A 13,216-nucleotide genomic window follows, 5' to 3' on the forward strand; every position below is an offset into this window, starting at 1 on the left:
TGTTACTAGCTCTTCTCTCCTCATACAGTTTCCAGTATGAGGGGAGAAGAGCTAGAAATAGTGAGTTACTGCTCTGTACCCCTGTAAAAAGTAAAAAGCACACAAATAAAGGTCCCCACACACAGTCCTCAGCCCCCCCCCAATGTCCCCTGTCACCCAACAGTCACCTCATCAGTGCCCAGAAATTGACACCCATAACGTTCACATGTGAGAGTAGCGATCGCAGGCAGAATAACCGCGATTCTGCCCGCGATCCAGAAATCATTGCAAATGACGGGACGCCTGTGCGCTGCCCGTGATTTGCAATAGCACCCCAAACGCTGTGCGATGCCGCCATTTCCGCCTGCCGAATCACGGTAACATCGCGCAAACATCGCATGACGCCCAAAAAAGGTACAAGAGTTTCTTTGGGGCGTCATGCGTTGTTTGCGTGATGTTACCTCGATTCGGCAGGCGGAAATCGCTGCAACATCGCACAGCGTTTGGGGTGCTATTGCAAATCACGGGCAACGCACAGGCGTCCCGCGATTTGCAATGATTTCTGGATCACGGGCAGAATCGCAGTGATTCTGCCCATGATCGCTACGCTCACATGTGAATGTAGCCTAAAGTTCACCGGTCACCAGAGACTGCCATCAGTACCGCCGTGCACCGTCACCTGTCACCTATCAGTGACCATCGCCCGTCACCTGTCACCCCATCAATCACCGTCACCTGTCACCCCATCAGTCATCGTCACCTGTCACCCCATCAGTCATCGTCACCTGTCACCCTATCAATCATCGTCACTTGACACCCCATCAGTGATCGTCACTTGTCACCCCATCAATCATCGTCACATGTCACCCCGTCAGTGATTGTCATCTGTCACCCCATCAATCATCGTCACTTGTCACCTCATCAATCATCGTCACCTGTCACCTCATCAATCATCATCACCTGTCACCCCATCAGTCATCGTCACCTGTCACCCCATCAGTCATCGTCACCTGTCACCCCATCAGTCATCGTCACCTGTCACCCCATCAGTCATCGTCACCTGTTTGCCATATACATGCAATCACTTACTGACCGCCTAACGACTATATGCGTCGGCCAGTAAAAGATAAATACTGGGGTTATGGCAGCAGATAGCCCCCATAACCCCGGTATTTTTTGAAACGGCGGGCGGTCGGCTTTCAGATAAGGGTGGTCCCAGTGGCGGATTCACCGCGGAATTACCCTTACGGTGCAGGGGAAGAGGTGCCCCCCCCCCCTCCTGCCGCGTCCCAGACGTTTTCCCAGCTTACCGGACCCGCCGGCAGCGGGGAAAACTATCCGGTCCCGGATCCTCAGAGACAGGAAGTCGAGTGAGGGCAAGATGGCCCTCACTCAACTCTATGGTCTTGGAGGACCGGAGCTACGTCAAAAGACGTTGCCTAGCAACCGGTTTAAAGGGCCGCTTTTTTTTTTGCTTTTTTTTTTTTCCTCTTTCAACAATTTTTTTTTTTTTTTTTTGCTTTTTTAGTGTAGTTGTGAGGTCTTTTTGACCCCAGATCTCACAATAAAGAGGACCTGTCATGCCTATTTCTATTACAAGGGATGTTTACATTCCTTGTAATAGGAATAAAAATGATCAAAATATTTTTTTTTTTAAACTGTGTAAAAATAAAAAAATAATAAATAAAATAAATAGGAAAAACGGGCGCCCTGTCCCCGTTAGCTCGCGCGCAGAAGCAAACGCATACGCAAGTCCCGCCCACATATGTAAACGGTGTTCAAACCATACATGTGAGGTATCGCCACAATCGTTAGAGCGAGAGCAATAATTTGAGCCCAAGACCTCCTCTGTAACTCTAAGCTAGTAACCTGCAGAAATTTTTAAAATGTTGCCTATGGGGATTTTTAAGTACCCATGTTTGGCGCCATTCTGTGAGCATGCGCAATTTTGAAGCATGACATGTTGGGTATCTAATTACTCGGCGTAACATTATCTTTCACATTATGGAAAAAAATTGTGCTAAATTTACTGTTTTCTTATGTTTTAGTTCAAAAAAGTAAATTTTTTTTCAAAAAAACCGCATTTGGAAGACTGCTGCGCAAATATGGTGTGATAAAAAATATTGCAATGATCTCCATTTTATTCTCTAGGGTCTCTGCTAAAAAAAAAATATATAATGTTTGGGGGTTCCAAGTAGTTTTCTAGCAAAAAAAAATGATTTTAGCTTGTAAACACCAAGTGTCAAAAATAGGCCCAGTCTTAAAGTGGATAAATGGACAACTTTGTGTAAAGCGCTACTTGGACGTTAGGCCTATGTGTGTGGCCAGGCTGTGAAAAAGTGTTACACATGTGGTATCGCCATACTCAGGAGGAATAGCAGAATGTATTTTGGGGTGCAATTTTTGCTATGTACATGCTATGTGTTAGAAATATTGCATAAATGGACAGCTTTGTGTAAAAAAAAATGTGTTTTTATTTTCTTTCCACATTTTCCAAAAACTTGTGGAAAAAAATGACATATTCAAAAGACTCATTATGCCTCAAAAATTATACGTTGGGCTGTTTGCTTTCTAAAATGGGGTCATTTTATGGGGGTTTCCATTGTCCTGGTGCTCCAGGGCCTTCAAAAGTGCGATAGGTTGTCAGGAAATTATATGTGTAATTTGTGCTCCTAGAATGCCGGACGGGGCTACTTGAATGTTAGGCCTCTGTATGTGGCCAGGCTGTGAAAAAGTCTCACACATGTGGTATCGCCATACTCAGGAGGAGTAGTAGAATGTGTTTTGGGGTGTAGTTGCAAGTATACATGTGCTGTGTGAGAGAAATAACCTGTTAATACGGCAATTTGTAAAAAAAAATAAAAAAAAAAATAAAAATCTTCATTTTGCAAAGCATTGTGGGAAAAAATTACAACTTCAAAAAACTCACCATGCCCCTTATTAAATACCTTGGAATGTCTACTTTCCAAAAAGGGGTCATTTGGGGGGTATTTGTACTTTCCTGACTTTTTAGTGCCTCAAGAAATGAGATAGGCCTTCAGTACATCAGGTGTGATCAAGTGTGATCAATTTTCAATGATTCGCACCATAGCTTGTGGACTCTATAACTTTCACAAAGACCAAATAATATACACTTACTTGGGTTATTTTTACCAAAGATAAGTAGCAGTATAAATTTTGGCCAAAAGTTGTGAAGAAAAATTACTAATTTGCAAAATTTTATGACAGAAACAAAGAAAAATGCGTTTTTTCACAATATTTTCAGTCTTTTTTTATTTATAGCACAAAAAATAAAAAACCCAGTATTGATCAAATACCATCAAAAGAAAGCTCTATTTGTGTGAAAAAAAGGACACAATTTTTGTATGGGTACAGTGTTGCATGACTGAGTAATTCTCAGTCAAAATGTGAGAGCGCTGAAAGCTGAAAATCGGTCTGGGCAGGAAGGGGGTGAAAGTGCACTGTAGGCAAGTGGTTAAAAATGCTATCAATCAGCTGCTGCACTTTCAGGGTTCTAATGAGGAAAGTGGCAGGGTCTGCATTGCTTTAGATATGATTCCCCTTTGGAAATTTTTGTTGCAGAGGATGCCAAAAATCTGACTTGCATCTTAGTGCAGACTTCTGGGAAAATCAGTAAGCCAATCACACAAGCAGGAAAGATATATCTGGGGAGTGTTCTGTACACCATCTGTACACAGAACTCCTCCAGGTTGCCATATTGTATTGTATTTTACAGAACATAGAACAATTTCAAAACCCCCTTGTTTGAACCAGGGCTTAAGGAGATACCCAAACATTGGTAACAATATCCTTATATAGAACAGATGGAAATGTCTACATAACTATAAACAGCTTCTAAAGCAGAAAAATACAGAACAAGGAAAAATGTCTATGGAAAAGTTGACAGTATTTAATTGCCAGTCTTCCAGTGTCCCAAACCATAAGGATCATTTATATTAGCTTTTCCCTCTGAATAGCAATACTGCCACCCAACCACAAGTGTAAACTCGCCATAAGAGTCCTAAAAACACCTTAACCTCTTGCACTGATGCACAGTCATGTTGGAACAGGAAGGGGCCATCCCCAAACTGTTCCCACAAAGTTGGGAGCATTAAATTGTCCAAAATGTCTTTGTATGCTGACGCCTTAGGAGTTCCCTTCACTGGAGCTAAGGAGCCAAGCCCAACCCCTAAAAATAAACCCCACACCATAATCCATCCTCGACCAAATTATTTGGACCAGTGCACAAAGCTAGGTCCATAAGAACATAGATACGCAAGTCTGGAATGGAGGAAATTGACTGGCCTGCACAGAGTCCTGACCTCAACCTGATAGAACATCTTTGTTATGAATTAGAGCGGAGACTATGAGCCAGGCTTTATCGTCCACATCAGTGCCTGACCTCACAAATGTGCTTCTGGAAGAATAATCAAACATTTCCATAGACACACTCCTAAACCTTGTGGACAGCATCTCTAGAAGAATTGAAGCTGCTAGAGTTGCAAATCGTGGGCCAACTCAGTATTGAACCATATGGACTAAGACTGGGATTCCATGTACGTGTAAAGACAAGCGTCCCAATACTTTTCATAATATAGTATATACTGTATATATATATATATATATATATATATATATATATATATATATATATATATATATACACAGTATATTCCAAATTAAAAAAAATAAATTATACAGTTATATAATAAATAAATATAATTATAATAATAATGCTTAATGGATAATGATAATAATGTTGGTGGGATAACTCAATACAGTATCCCCAGAAGAGTTGAAGCTGTTATAGCTGCAAAGGGTGGGCCAACTCAATATTGAACCCTACAGACTAAGACTGGGATGCCATTAAAGTTCATGTGTGTGTAAAGGCAGGCGTCCCAATACTTTTGACAATATAGTGTATGCAGAAACATGAAAGTGGACCTTTATGCGTCACTGAACTGATCTGCCATCATGCTCAGTTAGGGCCTGCAGAACACTTGAATATCAGGAGCCATTAGAACAAACCTTAAATTACATCATCACTGTGCAGCCAATCACAGAAAGCATAATTGGGAGCTCCTAATGGTCTCTGGCATAGCAGCCCATTTGCAGGGATAGTGGCAAGGGAAGGAAACCGATGATCACACATTGTGGATTCTTTCATAGTCAACCCCAAAATCATGTCACCATCTTGTGTATCCTTCACCAAAAATGCAAAAGTTTCACTCACTAAAATACAGATCCAGAGGAAGAATAAAATTAACAGAGGAGCTACATACCTGAGATGAGGAATAAGCAAGGAAGAGATAAATGTAAAAGGACATTGTAAGTGCAAAAGGCACTTGATTGGAGATTGATGCTCAAGTGGTTGACAGGAGTCACAGGAGTAGGAGCTCAGATAATTGCTGAGAGATCATCATGGAGGAGAAAATTATAGAACATTGCATGAAAATTCATTGTGCAATGGAAAGAACAGCTTACACCATGAGTGGTCTGGAAACCCGCTGTCACAGATTAGGGCTCAACCACCAACATTTTTTTTTTTTGTTCTATATAAAGTGAATGGATATGCATTGGCTGTATGGACTCCCACAGGTGAATCTGACATATATGTAGGAACAGCTGCAGGGAGCCGGACACACAGGTATATTTGAATAAATGCAAAAATGTTTTAATCCTTAAAGGGGATTAATACTGGGGGGGGAAGGGATCTTGCGTTACCAGAAAAGTATATTCGGGAAGAATTGATACAGAGAAATATATAAAAATAATCTTTTAATAATATAAAAATTAAAAAGATCTATTGTTACAAGCAATCATAGCAAAGAACTTTTGACAAATATAACAAATATAAGCAATAACAGGCAATTCAACAAATGACTTGATGTACAGTACAACACTGTATATGGATTACGGAACCCCTACGCGTTTCAACCAGAAGTCTTCTTCTGGGGGTATATTTATCCAAGAATTTAACCATATATCATAGTAAAGTACAGGAAAGAAGATAACTTCTTTAAAAACAAAACATGGCTGTGACTTGATAATCAGCAGAGGGAGATAACCAGGCACAAGGCTCAAGCTAGAGCCCACAAGGGACTTGTGACGTGGATGGATGATTTAGCTCTTCATATTAATCCACCAAAATCTAATTTGTGGTTTTACTATTCAATATATCCAATGTGTTTGGAGAGGAATTAGAATCCCAACAGAGTACCAGGCAAAGTAGCACCAAAGGTCACCCTGTCCTTCCCAGAGGCCAATGTTTTCCTTCCTAGACAGTTAACTCCTTGGATAAATATACCCCCAGAAGAAGACTTCCGGTTGAAACTAGTAGGGGTTCTATAATCCATATAGTGTACTGTACATCAATCGATTTGTCGAATTGCCTGTTATTGCTTATATTTGCTATTTGTCAAAAATTCTTTGCTATGATCGCTTTGTTGCCAATGTAACAATAGATCTTTTTAATTTTTATATTAATAAAAGATTATTTTTATATATTTCTCTGTATCAACTCTTCCTGAATATACTTTTCTGGTATCGCAATGTCGCTTTTCCACCCAGTATTAATCCCGTTTGGGATTAACATTTTTTTTGCATAATTAACCTTGCGATAGATATCACAATTTGCATCATAGAATAGAACTGAGCATTATTTCTTATACTTGAATAAATGTTATCTCCAGCCAAAGCTTTTTCTTTACATTTCTGGATAAAATGAGAAGGGTTAGAGACCCTTTCAGGGTTTTACTTCAATCAGGGCTCTGCTAAGAGATCTTTCAATATCCCCCCCCCCCCCAGTACCTATATAAGGTTTACCTATAGGTACTGTAAATATCTCCTAAACATGCACCGTTTAGGAGATATTTACCTTACATGCAGTCAGTGACATCACTGAGGCATGTGCTCTGAAGGAACGGCCGCTGGTGCCGTTCCTTCAGAGCCCCGTGCCGTGACCGTCGGCTCCCGCTCGCGTGCGCGGGAGTGACGTCACTGCGGCTCTGGCCAATCAGATGGCCGGATGCCGCGATCCCGGAAGACGGGCGACATGTCCATAGAGGTAAGCGGGCGGCACGGCAGGGGCTCGTTCTAAGGTAAGTATTTCATAATGAGCTACTATGCGGTGCATACTAGCTCATTATGTGTTTCTCTTTCAGGTTGCAAAAAAATAAATAAATAAAATGTATGGGTTTACAACCTCTTTAAAGGCCAAAACTTGCAGTCAACTTTTACCGGGGGGTTATCATCATTTGCTACTCTTGAAAAAAAAAAAGACTGTAACGTCTCCATACCCCTATGGATAGAACAGCATTTACAGATGACCTTTACATTCTCGTGGGCTCAACAGAGTCTTCCATACCTGGGCATCCAAATCCCTCTTTCCCTCATTGATATTTATAAACTCAGTAATCCCTCTATGCTCTCACATCTTACCGTTCATCTCTCATGTTTGTTCCATACTCCTTATCTCTTTGATCAGCAGGGTTAATGCGGTAGATGACTATACTACTGAAAATTCTCCTTTACTTCCGAGTCCTACCAATTCCTGTCCTGCCACATTACTTACAAATACTTCAATGTTGAATTTAACGCTATATTTGGGGGAACATGAAACCCCGACTACCCAACTGTACGCTTCTCCTCCCTAAACTTCTTGGCAGGCTGGGACTCCCCTGCTTTGCCAAGTACTTCCAGGTGGCGCACCTAGCAGTTCTACCCAAGTACCCTGCAGTATATGAAACCCCACTTGACCTTGAGGCAGTTGATTGTGACCCCCTTATCAGTTGCCAACCTATTGTACCTTCACCCCTCAGACCAATAAACACTTGCTAATCCCATAACGAAGCATTATCTCTTTGGGACAAGCTCCAGACCTCATTTGGCCTCCAATCTCCTCACAACCCATTACTTTCCTTTCTTATAACTCCGTAATTCTATCCCACTTTCACCTCTCCTATATCCTTCCAGGTGTGGTGGTCGGCAGGCCTTCTTCGCCTGTATCATCTAACCACTAACTCTGCATTTCAGTCCTTTCCCGCTCTTCAGGAGACACATGGTTTCTCAACTTCAGGGATCTTCAGCTATCTGCAGATAAATTTTCCACACTTGTCTTGACTGCCGCCACACCCCTGCAACACTTAATCGTCTTTGCATGCTCTTGAAAAAGGGACCTGCATGCCCTAGGCTACATCTTTCAACTTTACCGACAGTTGCTTGAAAAACCTGACTCACCCCTACCCACTTGCTCTCCCCACTGGGAGCCGGATCTGGGACTCTCCTCTGAGCAGATCGTTTGGCCTGCCTTGTGGACTGCCACTATATCCACAGTTCAGAATATCCTGGCCTCAGAGACCAGCTACAAGGCTTTAATTACTGGAACCTGGGTCCCGTTTAGCTGGCTAAATATGTATTACTCGCCCAAATGTTTTCATGGCTACAAGGACCTAAGCACTCATCTCCACATTTGGTGGACTTGTCCTGTGGTGCAGCATTTTTGGTCATACGAATTAAATAATTTCCACTTGATGGGCAATGTACTTGCACTTGATCCCCTATTGGCCTTGCTGAATCTACGCCCCCCCACACACACTAAGCTGGATGCAATCCTCCTAGACAGAGTAGACAGAGTCGAACATTACACCAATCTATGGCAACCTTGGGTACATCACTTCTTCCCCTACCTCATAAAGACCCTCTTACTTCCGTGATGCAATTATATGGAGATGGTTTTTGCTCCGGGCCCCTCCCTCCACCTTTTTTTTTTTTTTTTTTACTTTGGCCACAGACTTTGAAGTTTTTTTTTTTATCACAGTTTTACTTAAATTCCCAGCTTTCTGATAAAATTTTGGAGAAACAGATTTAGAGCCCTCCTAGATAGGTTGCTAGTTTAGGTTAGGTAAATTTAGTTCTTGTGGCTCTTCTGTAAAGCAGCGTGCAATTGCTTTAGGCTTCTCTGGGCTCTGCAAATTGCAGGTTTGATTCTTTCCCCGTCTTTTGGAGGATTGCAGAATATAGTGGGTTGGGTTAAATAGGCAGCCTGATTATTTATGTGGTTCCAGCCAATCCCTGGGGGATGGTGCCCAGCAGGTGGCTGGGAGAGTGCAAAAATAGTTTGGAACTTTTTTTTCTTTCATCTGGAGGAGGGGGTTTTCTCAACTAAACACACCCTCCAGCCTCCATGCCTGAACTAGGGGGAAGATGGATTCCAGGGAGTAAAAGCTACATTAATTATAGGCTCTTACTCAAGATGACTACTTTTAGAAACACTAGGGGTTGTTTTTCAAAGTAATTTCTCAACATAATAAAGCATGGGAACATGGATGGATGGATAGATGGGTTGCTTTGCGTATTAAAAAAGAATTAACCAGTTCTGGACCAGAAGGATTTGTTCCCTTAATGACCAGGCCATTTTTTGCGATTCGGCACTGCATTACGTTAATGGACAATTGCACGGTCATGCAACGCTGTACCCAAATAAAATTGATATCCTTTTTTTCTCACAAATAGAGATTTTATTTTGGTGGTATTTGATCACCTCTGCCAATTTTATTTTTTGCACTATAAACATAAAAATACCTACAATTCTGAAGAAAAAAAAAAAACAATATTTTTCACTTTCTGCAATATAACATTCCCAAAAAAAATAATAAATCGATTTTTTTTTATCCTTTCAGGCCAATTTGTATTCTGCTACACATTTTTGGTAAAAAAAAATCCCAATAAGCGTATTTTGATTGGTTTGAGCAAAAGTTATCGCGTCTACCAACTAGGGGAAAGATTTATGTCTTTTTTATTTACTTATTTTTTTCTACACGGATGGCAGCAATCTGCCATTTTTAGCGGGACTGAGACATTGCAGCAGACAGTTCGGACCCCTAACTGACAATTTTGACACCTTTGAGTGGACCAGTGACATTACTACAGTAATCAGTGCTAAAAATATGCACTGTTACTGTAATAATGACACTGGCAGGGAAGGGGTTACCTAGGAGTGATCAAAGGGTTAATTGTGAGCCTAGGGGAGTGTTTTCTAACTGTGGGGGGAGGGACTTGTGAAATGATCATAGAGACCTGTGATCCTATATAGGAGGATCACAGGCGCTCTGTGATCATTTCAGAGAGAACAACGGTCTGATCTGTGTTTACAACAGCTGACCGGTGTTCTCTCTCAGTGGGGAGCGATCATGGGTGGCCGGCGGCAATCGGCGCCACCGGTCCCATGGATCGGCATCCCTGCTGCCTAGTGGGGGCGGCACGCTCCCACAGATCACCGTACAGGTACGGCGATTCACGTAGCCGAGCCAGCCTGCTGCAGTATATATATGGGTGCGGGTGGTCGGCAAGTGGTTAATTAGCGTTTTCAGTTTGTGGTGCTCAAATACAGTTAATCTCCACTTTATTTTGCTCATAGCTTGGCCACTCCCCATATTGGACCTTCAGAAATCCAGTCCTGGTCTAGCTCTGTACTGGATCTAGTAGCCAGCTTTATACTGCCTTCCATGGTGCTGGAAATTCCTCCCTAAAGATAAAGAGCAATGTATATTAAATACACTAGAAGAAAAAAATATTAAAAAGGACAGGAGGGCATGCACAGGGCAGCAAATTAAAGTGACTGAATGACAGAAAACCCATTTAAATCTGGCAATAAGAAAAATATGAAGATAACCTCCTTTTGCAATGGAGAGATTCATTTAAAATGCATTTGGAAAAGGTAAATGAAATTGGGGGCTAATGATACAGATAATAATTGCTCAGGTAAACCAGCATCATATAAAGCAGAAGCAAGTGACAGATAAATATGATTGATTTATAATTACTGCAATAATAAAAGCAGATTAGTTTTGTCTAGAGATCATTATCTCTCCATTATTACAGGCCAGTGCACAATATGAATTTGTCATTCAGATAATCTTTACAAACAAGTTATGAAGAAGGTGACTGCTCGCTGCACAGCTCGTCTTAGCACAAAATAAGAATGAAGCTACGACAGGTTATTAAAACAGCTGCTTATACACTGCCTGGCCAAAAAAAAAGAAAGTCGCCACCAAAAAAAAAAAAAGGTCACACACTAATATTTCATTGGCTTTGATTACGGCACGCGTTCGCTGTGGCATTGTTTTGATAAGCTTCTGCAATGTCACAAGACTTATTTCCGTCCAGTGTTGCATTCATTTATCACCAGGACCTTGTATTGATGATGGGAGCATTGGGCCACTGTGCAAAGCCTTCTACAGCACATCCCAAAGATTCTCAATGGGGTTAAGGTCTGAACTCTGTGGTGGTCAATCCATGTGTGAAAATGATGCCTCATGCTCCCTGAACCACTCTTTCACAATTTGAGCCCGATAAATCCTGGCATTGTCATCTTGGAATATGCCCGTGCCATCAGGGAATAAAAAACCCATTGATGTAATAAGCTGGTCATTCAGTATATTCAGGTAGTCAGCTTTGCATTCTGCATGTGGAAATGCTCTTACTTTCAATATTAAACATAGCCCTGAGTTCTACTGTTGTTTTTCTACGATTTTATTTCACCAAACGTTTAAGTGATCGCCGATCGCGATCAATCAGGATTTTTTTCCGACCACATTTCTTCCTCGAAGACGATGGTTCCCCGCTATTCTTACAATTTGTATTAATGCACATTGGACAGTTCTTAAAGCGGAGTTCCACCCAAAAGGGGAACTTCCGCTCATTTGCTTCCTCCCCCCCCTCCGGTGCCACATTTGGCACCTTTCAGGGGGGAGGGGGAACAGGTACCTCGGAAGTTTGGCCCCCTCCTCCTTCCCCCGCCGCTGAGACAATTCAAATGTGAAGCTCGTGTTTCGCGCATGCGCAGTAGGGACCCGACCCACAAGGCTTCACTGCAGGGTTCCCTTACCGGCAATGGTGGCGGCAGCACCCGACAGTCGATGGAAACATCGGCTGCAGTGCCGACATTGCTGGACTCCAGGACAGGTAAGTGTCCTCATATTAAAAGTCAGCAGCTACAGTATGTGTAATTTTTGGAGGGGGGGGACTCCACTTTAACCCAATTCTAATCGTTTCTGCAATCTCCTTAAGCCCCGTACACACGCACAGATTGTTTGTCGTAAATTGTCGGCCAACGTTCGATCGGCCAATTGTAGGCTTGTTAGTATGATGCTTCCGACAACCAACTGCGAATTTTCAGCCGAAAAAAAATCTGGTGTGCATGCTATAAAATTTTTGTTGGCCAACAACAGAACGGCCGATTGTTCCTCAGTCAGTACAGATTTCGGCAGACAAAAATCTGATGAGCAAGATTGGGCATGCTCAGAGAAGAAAAAACACAGGGAAAGTCAACCATCACATGACATCACTTCTGAAGTTGTTTTTTGTTGGCCAACAAAAGTCCAGTGCAGTCTAGAGCACATTTCAACCAACAAACAACACTGGACAAAAGACGGCCGATCGGTCGGCCAACAATCTGTGCGTGTGTACGAGGCTTTAGATGTTTTCTCTGGTTGATGCATGCCAATGATTTTACCCTTCTCATGCAGACTAACATGTTTTCCACGACCACGGGATGTGTCTTTCGCCAGGGTTGTATAAAAAATGAGAAGCTACTCATTGCATCAGTTGGGGTTAAATAACTTGTTGCCAGCTGAAAGATAATCGCCCATGTAGTAACTATCCAATAGGAGGCTCTTAACTATTTGCTTAGTTAATTCCAGGTGGCGAATTTTTTTTTGGCCAGGCAGTATAATTTACCTTCACTTTGCAGATTATGCTTGTGAGGAGGCACAAGCAGAGGGGAGAAGGAAGCAAAAAAGCGGAGCTTCCCTTTTCGGATGGAGCTGCGCTTTAAGTGTGGAGGAGTTGGGGAATGCAACCATGTTTCATGTTTAACATATAACATATAACATCCCAAAGGTAATCTGAGCCTTTGAGAATAAACCTTTATGAAAAACTGACAGTGACTATTATGACATACTGGACTGAAGAAGCCTCCAACAGCTATAGGCCACATGCTTTCACGCTGACTATAGCTACTGGAACAGGTCACATTCAGAAATGCTAGGTGCACATAGCCAGGAATAACACATCACTTACTGTATCACTATGTGTACATCCAGCTGGTCAGTCACTGGTCATTCGGGGTGCAGTAAGACCTCAACCTACTTTTGCCATTCACTGATTCTTCTTGGTCATCCCCTGAGCTTCCTCTGCTGCAATTTCTGGTTTGTCTTCTGAATCTCATGACTACCAT

Source organism: Pelophylax lessonae (genome assembly GCF_965119305.1).
Source record: "Pelophylax lessonae genome assembly, chromosome: 8".
Classification (NCBI taxonomy): Eukaryota; Metazoa; Chordata; class Amphibia; order Anura; family Ranidae; genus Pelophylax; species Pelophylax lessonae.